This window comes from Chrysochloris asiatica, unplaced genomic scaffold (assembly GCF_000296735.1).
Source record: "Chrysochloris asiatica unplaced genomic scaffold, ChrAsi1.0 scaffold00046, whole genome shotgun sequence".
Classification (NCBI taxonomy): Eukaryota; Metazoa; Chordata; class Mammalia; order Afrosoricida; family Chrysochloridae; genus Chrysochloris; species Chrysochloris asiatica.
Window position 1 is genome coordinate 20,871,903 of NW_006408564.1, and position 14,955 is coordinate 20,886,857.

The 14,955-nt window shown below is 42.0% G+C and overlaps 1 pseudogene; it reads right to left on the reverse strand.

Moving 5' to 3' along the window:
• Positions 1-780: 780 nt before the first annotated feature.
• Positions 781-2,322, reverse strand: LOC102813657 (annotated as a pseudogene).
• Between the last annotated feature and the right edge of the window lie 12,633 nt (positions 2,323-14,955).

Genomic DNA, 14,955 nt, shown 5'->3' on the forward strand with positions numbered 1-14,955 from the left:
ACTCCCTTTTTTTTTTTTTTTTTTTGCAGAAGTAATGTTTATTTTTGCAAATACCCACCACTACACCCTTGGAAACCCTGTACAGGGTCGCTATGGGTCGGAACCGACTCGACGGCACTTAACAACAACAAAGCCTCTATGGCAGACCCTGCTTCCTACTACTCCTTCAGAAACAGGTCCTGGACCTGGGGGTCTCTGTCCCTTGGGGGGTTGGCCTGCCGCGGGAGATGCCTCAGTCCTGGGGGAGTGTAGAACTGCCGACCTCCTCCACCTTGAGGGCTATCACTGGGCATGTCCAGTGCTTCACGTTTCTGAGCCTGCCACCCCCCCACCCCCACCCTCCTGCAATTCTGGAGGCCAAAAGACAGGTGATAGTGGGCCAGTCACTCCTGTCCGCTCCACTCCAGTAATGGCCACGTTCCACACCGCAGCCCTGCAGCTCTGGGCTTCTCCAGTCTGCAAGGCATGCTGGGAGACCGAGTCAGCCCATGTGGGAGTGGGCAGGGTCCCACCAATCCCTCTGGCCTCAGCTTTGAGTCGGTGCTCACCCTCCCTGTGATAGGATTCTACTTGTATCTAGCTTGGCAGGAATCCTGATGGGGGCACGGTGGGGGCTGGAGGCGGGGGTGAGAGCAGGACGCACAGTGTGGTTCTTGAGAGTAAAGGGCAGCAGGGTACATGTTCTCATGTGGGAGCAGAGCCCCAGGTCGGCACCCTGGGGGAACTCTGGCCACGTCTATACTAAACGGACCGGAGGGTGGCGCTGGCCCCGTTCCTTTGCTATCGGAAGAGCCGGTATGTCCTGGGCAGATGTCCATCACGGCTGGACAGGGCCGCCTGAATATGCTCATACGTGGGCAGGTCGCTCAGGTCACCTAGCGCAGCCACTGGGGACTTCCAGCGGAGCATCTTAGAGACCACTCACTTGATGTCCTCTGATGTCCCGTTACTGATGAGGGCACACAACTCATGGGGCAACTTTCTGGATCGCGTGGCCAACACCTGCCTCCCGACGTCCTCGAAGATCACGGGCCGGGACTCCAGATTCATTATGAGCATGGACTACACCTGCGTCTTGGCGCGCTCCAACTCTACCCTGTCCACAGCTCCGCCCATTAAAATGAACTCCTTTGTGATGATTTCCACCATCTCTCGAACCTGCCGAGGGTCCGTGCTGGCGTGGATACACAGGAGGCCTGTGTCCTCATAGCTGTGGTGGTAGGTCATGGCATTGTACATCCAGTGGTGTCTGTTGAGCACGTTGAGGTAGAGTCTGGTGAACATGCCCTTCTCGGGTCCGCCAGACAAGAAGGAGCCGCCCCCGCCCATCATCATGTTCAGTACAGCAAACCGGATGAAGTCTTCCTCCAGGAAGGAGTAGCTCTGCAGGCCCACCATGACGTGCGTGAGCTCCGGAATGGGAGTATGGCCCAGGCTGACTTTGGACATGTCTCGTCCCATCTTGACAATGCCTCCGGTGTATTGTGCCACCGACCTGTCCACGTCCACAGCCCCCTTATTGCCCCAGGCCGGGCGGAGGCCCAGAAGGCGCCGGCGGGCACACTCAACCAAGCGCTCGTGCTAGAGGCCCACCCCGGCCAGCACCAGGGGTGCAGGGCTGCCCGGTCTATCTTCGCTATGTTTTCTGGAGGACAGAAGCCGTGGAGGCCCACCGTGTTTTCCCGGTAAGCAGCCTCCTGGATCATCTCGGTGAGCAGCGGCTCCTGGTGTGGTCTCATGTTGAGGTCCTCCAGCTCGAACTGCACAGCCATTCGTGTCATCTCCAGCTCCTCATCCGTCAGCTGGGGCTGTAAGACCACATCTGCCGGCAAGCCCACCACAGTGTCCAAGCCCTTGGCGTCAGCAGAGACCGCATACATGGTGGTGTCCCTGGACGTCTGGCAGTCACAGATGCCCCCCTGCTTTTCTAAGGTGAGCAGAATTTCATCTCTGTTGCCAAACTGAGCAGTAGACGAAAGTGTCAATTTTTCCAAAAAGTGAGCAATTCCATTAAGGTACTTTGCTTCATATCTCAATCCTGAATTAGTAAGTATTCCCACTGTACAAAATTGCCCAAACTTATTTTGGGATGCCACACGAAGCCCACCGTTATCCAGTGTGGTAATTTTGGCTTCGAATTTTTCATGTCCATCCACTGTAGCAAAAACAAGCTTGGGTACGCTGGATAGGGGAGAAGTCAGGAGGATGTTGGGATAGGCACCACCGCTACTGAACTGCCTGCATGCAGGGGGTCCAAACCTCAAACGCAAGTGACCCCAAGCCCCGCAGCAACCACGTCGCCACTGGTAAGATGGCCACCATCTGTATCTCCTACTCCCCATTTTTTGTTACAAAACTTCTACCATTATAGTTGTGACAATAGCAATTAGTCATGATAACAATTACTATTGAATCATAAGAATCTTATCCCCATCTCCTTTCACTAGAACTGTCTAGACAAGATGAAAACTATGAAGTGGGGGGTTTTACCTCCACACACACGCACTCTGACACAACTCTCTCTTGAAAACTCGTAAGCCAGTCACTTTGTGCTTTTATTGCTCTCCCTGCTCCACCATTTTAGGTAGCCATTGTCTAAGTTGCCTGTCCGTATCAACACTGTACAAAGGGGTAGGATTGATCTTTGATGAGAAAATTCCTTCCCTCTCAGTGGGTATTTGAGCATCATGTTTGGTAAGGTGGAAGGTCAGAGAAAAAGAGGAAGACCCTCAATGAGATGGATTGGCCAAGTGGCAGCATCAATGGACTCAAGCATAGTAACAGTAGTGAAATTGGCCCAGGATCGGGCAGTGTTTCGTTCTGCTGCATATAAGGTAGCTATGAGTCCTTGCTGACTTCGATGGCACCTAACAACAATAACAACAACATCCATAAGTTGGCCCAGGACCAGGCAGTGTTTCTTTCTGTTGTGCATAGGGTCGCTATGAATCAGTACTGACTCTATGGGACCTAACAACAACAACAACATCCATAAGTGTAGGTCAAGTTCCTAAAACTACCTAAAAGGAGTCTTTCTAGAACTTGCCCAGTGAAATAGGCTTCTTGCAGAGCCTTTGTTAATTTATAGGACCTTAAGTAAAATCCTGAACCTCATCCAGTACTTTCTGAGGTGGTTCATTACCACTTGAAAGGGCATGCAGACTAGCCTGCAGCAGCTAGAGGAACAGAAGATACTTCTTGAAAGAAAGATCAGTAGGAAAAATAAAAAAACAAAACCAGCAGTCTGATTGACTACTAACAGGAATGAGTAAATTGTCTGTGGGGGAGCCAACAAGAGAAGCAATCAAGTCCCTTCAGGACAAACCCCCTTTCTAAGACTGAAACTCAAAGGGAACACATGAGCAGGCACGTAAGCTTGCTGGCAACCATGTTGGTCTACTGGTGAATAGCAGATGGGGGAAAGGCAGCAATGAAGATATGGGCTGAGTTTGACTATGCTCCATAGACTCCTGTCTACCTTGAGATGAGAAAAAGAAGAGGAAGGGCTGGTTGGTCCTCAGTGTAGTGAGACCTGGGGACACCTGAGCCCATGAACAAGGACATAGCCATGGAGGGCTAGAGCTGAGAGTGAAGCATCCAGCTGATATGAAGTGAGGGGAGTCACATAAGAACACCCAAACTTGCAGATAGTACCCATTTGACCTAGCTTTGATTGCTTTTTATCAGAACTCAGCTAGAGGAAGATTAAAAAAAAAAAAAAATTGATAAAAGAAGCAAGTGTAAATTGCTACTCCAATGAGTTATAGGCTGAAGACAGGCTGAAAAGCTTTATATAATCATGGTTCCTGATATTCCTTTCTATCCCACTCAAGTGTCTATTTACAACAGTAGGCAAGGAAAACCAATCTGCTCAGATCTTTTACTTCATCATCTCTTCCTGTCACTTTGGCTTCTCCACATTTAAAAGCAAGTTCCAGAGTCACTTCTAACATAAATTTTGGTCTTTTTCCTGTCTTTTTTGTGACCTGTTACTTTCTTCATAGATGATGTTCTTGATATCAGATCAAAACTCTTCTGGTCTCAGTCATTAGTGTCTAATGCATCAAATCTGTTCTTGAGATGATCTCCAAATTCAGGTGGGATATATTCAAGGTCATATTTTGGCTCTCATTGGTTTGTTCAAAGAGCTCTAGTAGCATAGTGGTTATGAATTGAGTTTTTAATCTCATGATTAACTGTTTGAAGGAAGAAATATGAGGCTTTCTGCTCCTGTAAAGATTTACATCCTCCAAAACTCTATATAGGGTCACTATGAGTCTAATCGACTTCAGGGCACATAACCACAACCACCACCAGGCGTGTTTTGATTTTCTTGAGCTTCAACTAAATACAGTCTGTTCTACAGTTGGTCCCTGGCCTTGTTTTGGCTTATGATATTAAACTTCTCAATTAAACTACTTCCCACAAAAGTAGTCAGTTTGATTCCTGTATTTTCATCTAGTGAGGTCAATGTGTATAGTCACCTGTTACATTGTTGAAAAAAAGATATTTGCAGTGAATAAATGGTTGGTCTAGCAAAATTCTATCATGCTATATCCAGCATCATTTCTCTCACAGAGGCCATGTTTTCCAAATACTGATCCTTCCACTTTAATTCCAACTTTTACATTCGAATCACGGTAGTTATTAATGCATCTTGATTTCAGATGAAGAAATTGATAAGAGTTCTTCAATTTCATCACTAGTTTTAGTGTTGGTTCGTAAATTTGAATAATAGTGGTATTGACTGATCTTCCTTGTAGGCACATGTGTATTATCCTATCTCAGATAGCACTGAACTTAAGATAGATCTTGAAATGCTCTTTCTGATGATGAATGTAACACCACTGCTCTTCAATTTGCCATTCCAGGCATAGTAATGAATGTCTGATTCAAAATGGTGAATTTCTGTCCATTTTTGCTCATTGATGCCTACGATATCAATTTTTATGCATGCCATTTCATTTTAACAACTTTCTATTTACTTAGATTCATACTTTGTACATTTGAGTTACAGTGTTAGAGAAGAATATTTTAAAAAACCATGGAGTGCCAGAAGAACAAACACATCTCTGTTGAAATAAGTACAACCAGAATGCTCCTTAGAAGTCAGGATGGCAAGACTTCATCTTTCATACTTTGGATATATTATCAGGAAGGACCAGTCCCTGGAGAAGGACATTAGGCTTGGTAAAGTGAAGGGTCAGCGAAAAAGAGGAAGACCCTCCAATGAGATGGATTAACACAGTGCCAGCAGAAATGGGCTGAGGCATAACAACAATTGTGAGGATGATGCAGGACCAAGCATTGTTTCCTTGTTGGAACAACTCTATAATACGTAATAACAACCACACATTCAATATATGGAATTATTAGTGGATGTTTACAGCCATTTCTTCCCATTTTGAGTTGTACCCCATCAGCAAATGAAGATTCCAAAAGTTTTGCTCCTCATGTCATTAAGATCCTCTCTACTTTGAGGAGGTAGGTCTTCTCCAGACCTTTTCTGTGTGCCTTCCAACCTGAAGGCCTCATCTTCCAGCACTGTATCCGACAATGCTTCACTGCTGTTCATATGGTTTTTCAGATAGTGTAGTGGTTATGAGTAGGGCTGCTAACCTCGAGGTCAGCAGTTCGAAACTACCAACCATTCTGCTGGAGACAGGTGAGGCTTTCTGCTTCTATAAAGATTTACAGACTCGGAAACCCTATACAGAGTTGCTATGAGTCAGAACCAACTCCACCACACACCACCACCACCAATCTTTCAGAAGTGGTCTGCCTCTCTTTTTTCCTAGTCTGTCTCAAACAGGAAGCTTCACGGAAACCTGCACAAGAGGTGACCCTGCTGGTATTGAAAATGCTAGTGGCATAGCTTTCAGCATCTCAGGGATGGGTGTAGCCAGGTGCTTCTTAATTCTTGCCCTGGAGGACTCCAGATGTCCTGAAGCTAAAAAGAAATACTCATGGTCATTGAGTTGATTCTGACCCATAGTGACCCTGCAGCACAGAGTAGAACTCTTGTTGTTGTGAAGTGCCATTGAGTTGGTTCCGACCCATAGCGACCCTGTACAGGGTTTCCAAGGAGTGGCTGGTGAGTTTGAACTGCCAACCTCGCAGTTCAAACCAGCTTTGTAGCCCAGAGCATTAACCTACAACACCGCACCAGGATAGAACTCTCCTTAGGAGTCCCAAGATTGTAGACCTTTATGGGAGCAGACAGCCTCCTCTTTCTCCCCAAGAGTTCCTGGTGGATTTGAACTACTGACCTTAACGTTAGCAACTTAAGAAGGGAAAGGATGCCAAATTTATCTCACTTCAGGTTTTAAATATAACAAAAAACAGTCCTTGAGAGTGCAGGATAGAGACAAGAATAGGGAAACAAGAAATTATTTAAACCTTCAAAGCAGCCAAAGCTGGCAAATTTCTAGTGTTAATTATGGGATGTTATCAAACTCTTTTGCCCTCCCTTATCTTCCCTGGTTTCCTTATTTCAACTTATTTAATTCCTGCGTCCAAGGCTAGAAACCCCTTCAAGTTAGAAATCATCTCTTCCCTAACCCACCTTTGAATCCTAAAATGATTCTTTATACAGATTGTGTTCCTATACAGTTACTGAAAGAATGGATGAGGTGTGATGTTGTTGTTAAGTGCCATTGAGTTGGTTCCGACCCATAGCGACCCTGAACAGGGTTTCCGAGGCTGTAAGTCTTTACGGGAGCAGAAAGCCTCATCTTTCTCCCATGGAACAGCTGGTAGTTTCGAACTACTGACCTTGCGGTTCGCAGCCCGGTTCATAACCACTATGCTACCAAAGCTCCTGCCTTTTAACCCAAAGCCAATTTTTAGAAATGTAACTAGAACCAAGGTATCTGTAGATAATTTTCTTAAAGAAGTTTGAAGTAAATTTTTTTTTTTTTTTAAGTGAAGTAAAACCAAATCCTGGTATCCAGATTTCTCTCATTTATGCCATGACTTTGGCAATACATTCTGATGGGGAAAATAATACCATAAAATACCTCACGGTGAGGTTTACCTGTGTTCTAGGATGCTGTGCATTGTTTTATTCAGTCCTCACAGTAAGTGTTAAGAATGACTCTGAGTGTTACAAATCATTCTCCCAAAATATGTATTGAATTCCTAACCCTGATACTTATTTGGAAATAGTGTGTGTGTGTGTGTGTGGGGGGGGGGTCTTTTATTATGGTAATGAGATCATACCAGAATAAGGTAGGTCCTAAGCCATTCCTTAGTTATGAAAAAAGCCTGTCTACACACTGAGAGAAACAGAGGGAGAAAACAGATGTCAAAGCGCACCAAGAATTCCCAACACACACCAGGAACTAGGAGAGAACCTCACGGAAGGAATCAAAAACAAATAAGACCCTGATTTGAACTTCAAACCTCCAGAACTGTGAAGAAATGAAGTTCTAGGTTTTGAAAGCCACCAAGGATCCTGGATAAGCACTGGACTTCTAATGGCAAGGTTGACAGTTTAAACCCACTAGTTGCTTCAAATAAGAAAGATGAGACTTTCAGCTCCTGTAAAGATTTACAATAGTGTAAGCACTGTATGAATCAGAATCAACTCAATGGAGGTAAGTTTGATTTGGGTGAATATAAGCTACAACTTGTATTTCTGTTACAGCATCACTAGGAAATGAAAAAATTGACTTAGTAATTAACTAAAGTGAAGGGAGGGAAGTGAAGAAATTTTCCCAAGGCCACAGACCATTTATGTAAACCCAGAGGAATAACCCAAAACCCATGCTGAGAATCATTTCACTATGAGAATGTAGGTGTGGATATTTGCCTTTAACGTATTTGATAAGAGTCTCTGCTTAGCTCTTGGGTCTGCCACATATTGTGTGCACAATAATTAAGTCACCCTGTTTGTCTCTTCCCTTTAATCTGAGTTATTCCACTCAGGAATCCAATCTCCTGTTCCCCATCTGTGGTTCTGAAGATCAAATAATTTACTGGAATGTAAAGAGGATTACTTTGCAAGCATTTCTAAAGTGTTTAAAAATCTGTGGGCTTTGGGACAGGCGAAGTGGCAAACTTTCTTCTTAAATTCAACACGAGACTCTTAATAAATATGATGGGCTCAAATGAGAAACTATGGCTCCCCAATAAACTCTCAACAAAAAAAAATCATTTTTTCATTTAGTAGTACTACTTGAAGTATTTAAAAAAAAACAAAAACAAAAAAACACTGCAACCCAAAATACCCACGTTATGAATGTGTATTTCTCCTCATCTCAAAATCATTTCTTTCCAAAGTTTCCTTCATGTTATTTTGCCTTGTTTTTCTGAAAATGTGAAGATGGGAAATAAATTGCCCAGTTTATAATATAAATTATAAATCACTTATCTTTTCATTTCTGAAGAATGCCAGCAGGAGCCATACATTAGAGGCTTTGTATCCAAAAAGGTAACTAACTGACTTTAAACTGATGGTTTAAAGCAGAAGACAGGTGGAGGAGTCTTAACCCAGGTTCAGATCAATGGCATAGGAACATTTTCACAATCTTCTCCTAGAAGCATGTTTGTGACTCACTTGATAACTTGTTCTTCACCTCACCAGGGAAGCAGATAAGTGGTTTACTCTGCCTACCATATTCCTCCCTTTAATGCTTTCAGTTAAATAAGAATAAATAAAATATTAATTTTTGTGACCTTTCAAAACATCACATGTCAACAATTATTTTCATACCCCACAGGTAGAACTCCAGAAAGACTGCTTAAATCCCAGCTAACACTCTGGTTCATTCACATGGGAAACATAGATTCTGATAACTGAAACTTTCGGCACTAGATGTCAGTTTTGAAGTACCTATTTCTTTCAAGAGAAATCCATGGATTTATTTTAATGGAAATGTCTGCTCAAATTTCCCAAATAGCCCAGCTGTCTAAAACACTGAGTATCTCAAATAAGCATATCATCCAGCATAATTTCACTAAAAATATTCTTGATGATGTGGCTAATTTCCTTGAAATTAGGGCATTGGCATTACTTGTTTATTTATTTTTAAGGCCATACATTTGCATGTCTTTTATTCAACCTCCCATGTACTCCGAAAAATATGATCATTTGAATATGTTTTTGTTGTTAAGTGCTGTCAAGTCGGTTCCAAGTCATAGTGACCCTGTACAGGGTTTCCAAGGAGTGGCTGGTAGGTTTAAACCACTGACTTTGCATCTAAAACTGACCTTTTGGGCTGGCACATGATCCTGCAACATCACAGCAGGACTCTGATTTGAATATAGTAGATGCTTAAGAAATGCTGGATTTTATTATTGAAGGTGTTTGATTTCTGAGACTTCTCTCTCTCTCTTATTGCATTTTTTTTTAAATCAATTTACTATACACAAAACAGCACTGAATAGGAGAAGTGGAAAATGCATGTTAAAACCAAGGATGGGGATGACCATCCTTTTAAAAACTCAATGCTAGTAAAACGTTTTTACGGAGTAATTTTAAAAATAGAGAAGTAAAAAGGAAGCATTGAATTAAGTCATCCAAAATCCTGTTGCCAAAATATAGCTGCTTTAAATATTTGTCTATGTTTCCTGATGGACTTTTGCCAATGCACAACATGTACACACAGACACCTTTCTACTCTATTAAGTTCCTCTCTCTCAATTTTCCCCCATTTGGGATTTACACCTAATTTATTAAATAAAGTAATATTTTTCACACAAAAATATATCATAAATTTCCTATTTGTTAATATGTTGTGGTTGTTGTTGTTAAGTGCTATGAAGTCTGTTCCAATTCATAGTGATCCTGTACACAACAGAACTAAACACTGCCCAGTCCTGTGCCAGCTTCACAATTGTTATGTGTGAACCCATTTCTGCTGCTACTGTGTTGATCCATCCCTTTGAGGGTCTTCCTCTTTTTCGCTGACCCTCTACTTTACCAAGCATGATGTTCTTCTCCAAAGATTGGTTCCCTTTAGTAATATGTCCAAAGTATGAGACATGAAGTCTTGCCATTATGACTTCTAAGGAACATTTGACTGTACTTCCTCCAATGCAGGTTTTCTTCTGTGTATTCTCCTGGCAGTCCATGGTACTTTTTGGTTTTTAACTTTCTATTGTGTATAGAGTGAAGGTTTACAGACAACAATGTCAACTTTACATTCTACAAACCATACACTTTGTTGCATTTCAGTGACTACAACCCCTCCATGCAACAAGACTTATTCCACTTCCTCCCTAAGGTTCCTATTTCTATTCCTGCTCAACTTTGTCCTTAGGGTAATGCTGCCTTTTTGACCTTGAATGATTGACCATCCAAGGTGAGCATACCTTACTAGTGTTGCTTTCCTCCCGCCTGGCTGAAAATTGTGTTGTAAGGGTGAATTCTGTTCCAGATGGTTGAGAGCCTTCTTCTCTGGTTCTTCCAGTGTCTTTTAAAAAAATAATTTTAAATCTCATTCCACATTTTCTCCCATTTATCTGGGACCCTCTAGTGTGATCCCTTTCAGAGCAATTGGTAGTGATAATCAGGCTTTATCTAGTTCTGGTCTCAGAGTCATGGTGACTGATGCTCACATGCTCGATTGCCTGTTGAACTAGTTGATCCCCAGCATCTTCAACTTTCTTCCAAACATAGAGAAACCAATATTAGCCTTGCTGCTCATGAGCTTTTTTTTTTTTTTCTTAAATCTGTTTTTGTCTCTCTGTGTGAGATGTGTCTCTTGCAGACAGCATATTGAAGGTTCTTGTTTTCTTATCCATTCTGCCACCCTCTGTCTCTTGACAGGTGCATGTAATTCCTTTACATTCAGTGTAATTATAGCTAGGTATTGTTTTATTGCTGTCATTATGTCTGTTTTTTTTTTTGTAGTGTTGCTGCTTTCTTTGTTCTGTGTGTCTTCCTTTGTTGAGTTCATGTTTTTTGTGTTTTTCTTGTGAGTTTCCTCAGAGTTCTAATGTTTCCATGTTCTTCTTGGATTTTCATTGTCTTGGTATGCTGTGAAGTGTTAATTTTCTTTGAGGTTGCCTTATAGTCCATTAACTTTTATCTCCATTTAGTGCAGTCTATTTTATCCTGTAATCTACCTGACCTTCTCACCATCTGGGTCTGTGTCCTACGTGTTTACCTTCTTTTACCTTGTAATTGTTTTGATCATAGACTGACCTCCCAGATTCTCTGAGTTTGTTCTTATAGTTTTGTTCTGTTATCAACTCTTCCTTCTGTCGATTTAATTCTGGGAGGTGCTGCCACGTATGTCAATCTCTGGTTGTTGTCTGTTCTTGTAGGTTCTCAGTCCACAGAACTCCCTTTAGGATGTTTTGTAGTGCAGGGTTGGCTTTAGCAAAATCCCTTAGCTTCTGTTTATCCTGGAATGTTTTGATCACACTGTCGTATTTGATTGATAGCTTTGCTGGATAAAGGATTCCTGGTTGGCAATTTTTTCTTGCAGGGTTTTATATAGGTCTCCCCATTGCCTTCTTGCTTGCATGGTTTCTGCTGACAGATCCAAACTTAATCTGATTTGCTTGCCTTTGTATGTAACACTTCTGTTTTCCCTGGCTTCTTTCACAAGTGTCTCCTTATCTTTTGATTTTGGAGAGCTTGATTATGATATGTCTCAGTGATGTTTTGGGAGGTCTGTCCTTCCTGGGGTTCGTTGAGCTTCTTGAATGTTTATCTTTTCACTTTTCAGAATGTTAAAGAAATTGTCTTCCAGCAGTTCTTCAACTATTTCCTCCTTGGACTTGTGTGATTCTTCTTTTTCTGGAATGCTGATAATTCTTAAGTTATTCCTATTCATGTTGTCCAACATGAATCATAGACCTTCTTCAGATTTTTTAAATTCTTTTTTGTGTTTGTTCTTCTATCTTACTGGTATTGAGAGATTTGTTTTCCAGCTCACTGGTTCTGCCTTCCATCTCGTCTATTCTGCTCGTTTGCCCTTTCAGAGTATTGTCTATTTCTGATATTCTATTATTAATTGTTTGGACCTCTTTCTGTAGGTTTTAAATTGTTTCCAATGCGGAATCTATCTTATTTAATTGTTCCTGTAGCACTTTCCTGACTTCTTCCTTATTTTTCTCAACTTAATTGTAAAGTGTTTTGTAACATTTTACAATCATTTTTCTGAATTCCTTTTCAGGCATTTCCAAGGCCTGCCCTCCTTCCAGATCTACCTCTAGGTCCTTTGTCTCAGACAATTTTCTTGCTTCTGGACATATGCTGATATGGTCATCTGCTTTTGCTTCTTGAGCATGTTTAGTGTTTATCTGTGGCCTTAATACTTAATTAAGTATGTGTTTTGTTATTTTTTATGCTTTCTGATTGCTTCCAGGTAGATGTGATCAGAATGTGGGCTTCCCTTTCACTCTTCTTATTGCTTATATCAGAGTAACTTTCACAGGTGTTGTCTGTTTCCCTGGTATATGACAGTTGGGATTGGTTCTTGCCTGGTTTTTGGTGTTTTATAGAGTATGGTTGTAGCTTGACTATATGGAGCAGTTGCTGATTCTTCATGGGTAATATAGGGAGAGAAAGGGTCCCCCAAAGGTAAAAGGGGGAGCATAAAACAGCAAAACAGCACCAGCAAAAAGAAAAACAATTTAAAAAAATTAGACTGAATATTGCAGTCTATAATCACAGAAAAGGGAGAGGAGGAAGAGAAAAAAAAGAAAAAATCTGTAGCCTAATATGAGTATGGCTTAATGTCCTCTCTTCAGCTTCTTGCTTTCAAAGCGGCCTGACAGATTTCAAGATGCCACTGTTGGTTGTTTTGCTATACCTCAGGCTTTAATTTAATTTTCGGTCTGTTTTGTTTTTAACTCTCTTTCTGTCTCTACAGCCCTGTCCTGGCCTTTCCTGTATTTAAAAAGAAACAAAAAACATTCAGGGCCTGCTCTTGGGCTGAGTATCTATCTGTGCACATGCGTGGCAGAAGAATCCACCAGTGGTGAGGGTGGGGGTTGTCCACTTGCTCAGGCACCCCCCCACCTCTAGTCACCAGAATAGAGGTGCGTTAACAGTGGGGGGAGGGCAATGACCAGATACCAAAAAAAAAAGAAAAGAAAGAAAATCAGAACAAAGCAAAACCGACAAAGTGTATTGTCCACCTTTTCTCCAAATTTCCCGTGGCATTTTTCCATGTGTTTGTGCTCTCCCGCTTGGTCTTGCCATTTGGTCTTGCCCAAGATGTTGGCTCCAGGTCTCCAAGCCCAGCAGATTCAAAAGTACGTGCTTTCTTACTTCAGCTTCAAGTTCCACTAGCTATAAGCCTTCAAACTTTAAAAATATACCTATCACTTTGGTTCCGAGTTTTAGAGCTCTGCCCTGAATCTGCTTTGCCTGGTATTCTGTGGTATGGCTGACGGCGACCTTCACTGCACCTCCACCCCAGCTGCCATCCTCATGAGCTTTTAAGATCCAGGTCCAGCAACTCATTGCCTTAAGATATCTGATAATATCTAAGAAATTTTCATCATTTTCCCCCCTGTACTCATGTGGCACTATGGAATAAAGCACTGGATCACAAGGTTGGTTTGAACCATAAGGTTGGAGGTTCAAACTCACCAGCTACTCCTTGAAAACCCTATAGAGGGTTGTTATGAGTCAGAACTGACTCGACAGCACTTAACAACAACACCTTCGTAGTTGTGCTTGCAGCAAAGGTAAAAACCCATGTACAAATATCCTCTTTCACACTCTTAAATATTTGTGGGTATACTTTCACTCTGCCTTTTATACCCATTTAGCTTATGTATTTGTCCAAATATAGAGAGGCAGAATACGTTTGTTCTAAGGTTATGTATTTAACTCTATCCCCTTTAACTCTTGCCTACCTCCTTCTGTCTTCACCTGTTTTTATCATTCTTCTACCAGTCTTCCTCTCCTTGTATATTGCATGTGTCTATAGTTCATAGTAAAGGAGCTCTGGTAGTGTAGTGGCTATGAATCGGGCTGCTAATCTCACAGACAGCAGTTCGAAACTACCAGTTGTTCCTTGGGAGGAAACTGAGGCTTTCTGCTCCCATAAAGATTTACAGCCTCAGAAACCCCATACAGGTTCGCTATGAGTTGGAACTGACTCCATGGCACATAACAACAACAACAATAACAACAACAGTCCATAGTAAGAAGCTCTGGTAGTGTAGTGGTTACAAGTTGGGCTGCTAACCTCAAGGTTAGCAGTTTGAAACTATGAGCTGTTCTTCAGGATACAGATGAGGCTTTCTGCTCCCATAAAGATTTATAGCCTCAGAAACCCTATATAGGGTCACTGTGGGTCGGAACTGACTCGATGGCACTTAACAACAACACAGTCCATAGTACTTTTAACATTCTTCTTCAATTCTATAATTTAAATACCTCGATTTTTCTCTGGTCTTCCTTGTTCAATGTCCAGCTTTCATATGTGCATGAGGCAATTGAAAGTACCATGGATTGGGGCAGGGGCACTTTAGTCCTCAAACTGACATCTTTGCTCCTTCACCCTTTAAAGATGTCTTTTGCAGCAGATTTACCTAAGGCAACATGTTGTTTGATTTCTTGACTGTTCCTCCCGTAAGTGTTGGTTGTGGATCCAAGCAAAACACAATCTTTCTCAAAACAAACAAACACTGAAAACCGTTTGGAGTATAGTTCTACTGTGACACACACAAAGTCAGTTTACATCGTCCCATGCTAACAGGTGGGAAAAGCATTCAAAGAAGCTTCATAAGGCAAATTTAATGTTGCAATAGAGTCTGCCTGATGATTGGTGACTTTGGCAATAAACACAAGTGAGTCAGAAACATTACCATGTATTTATCTAGTGTGGGTCAGTATGTGCAGATTTGAGACTATTCAGGGAAATGTCACCAAGGCGGGTTCCTCTGCACACGTATGTCAGGGCTGCCTTCCCTGCAGCTCCCTAACAGTTCCAAGAATTCAACTGCAGAAGGAATTTTATTTCAGTCACAGCTACAATGGTT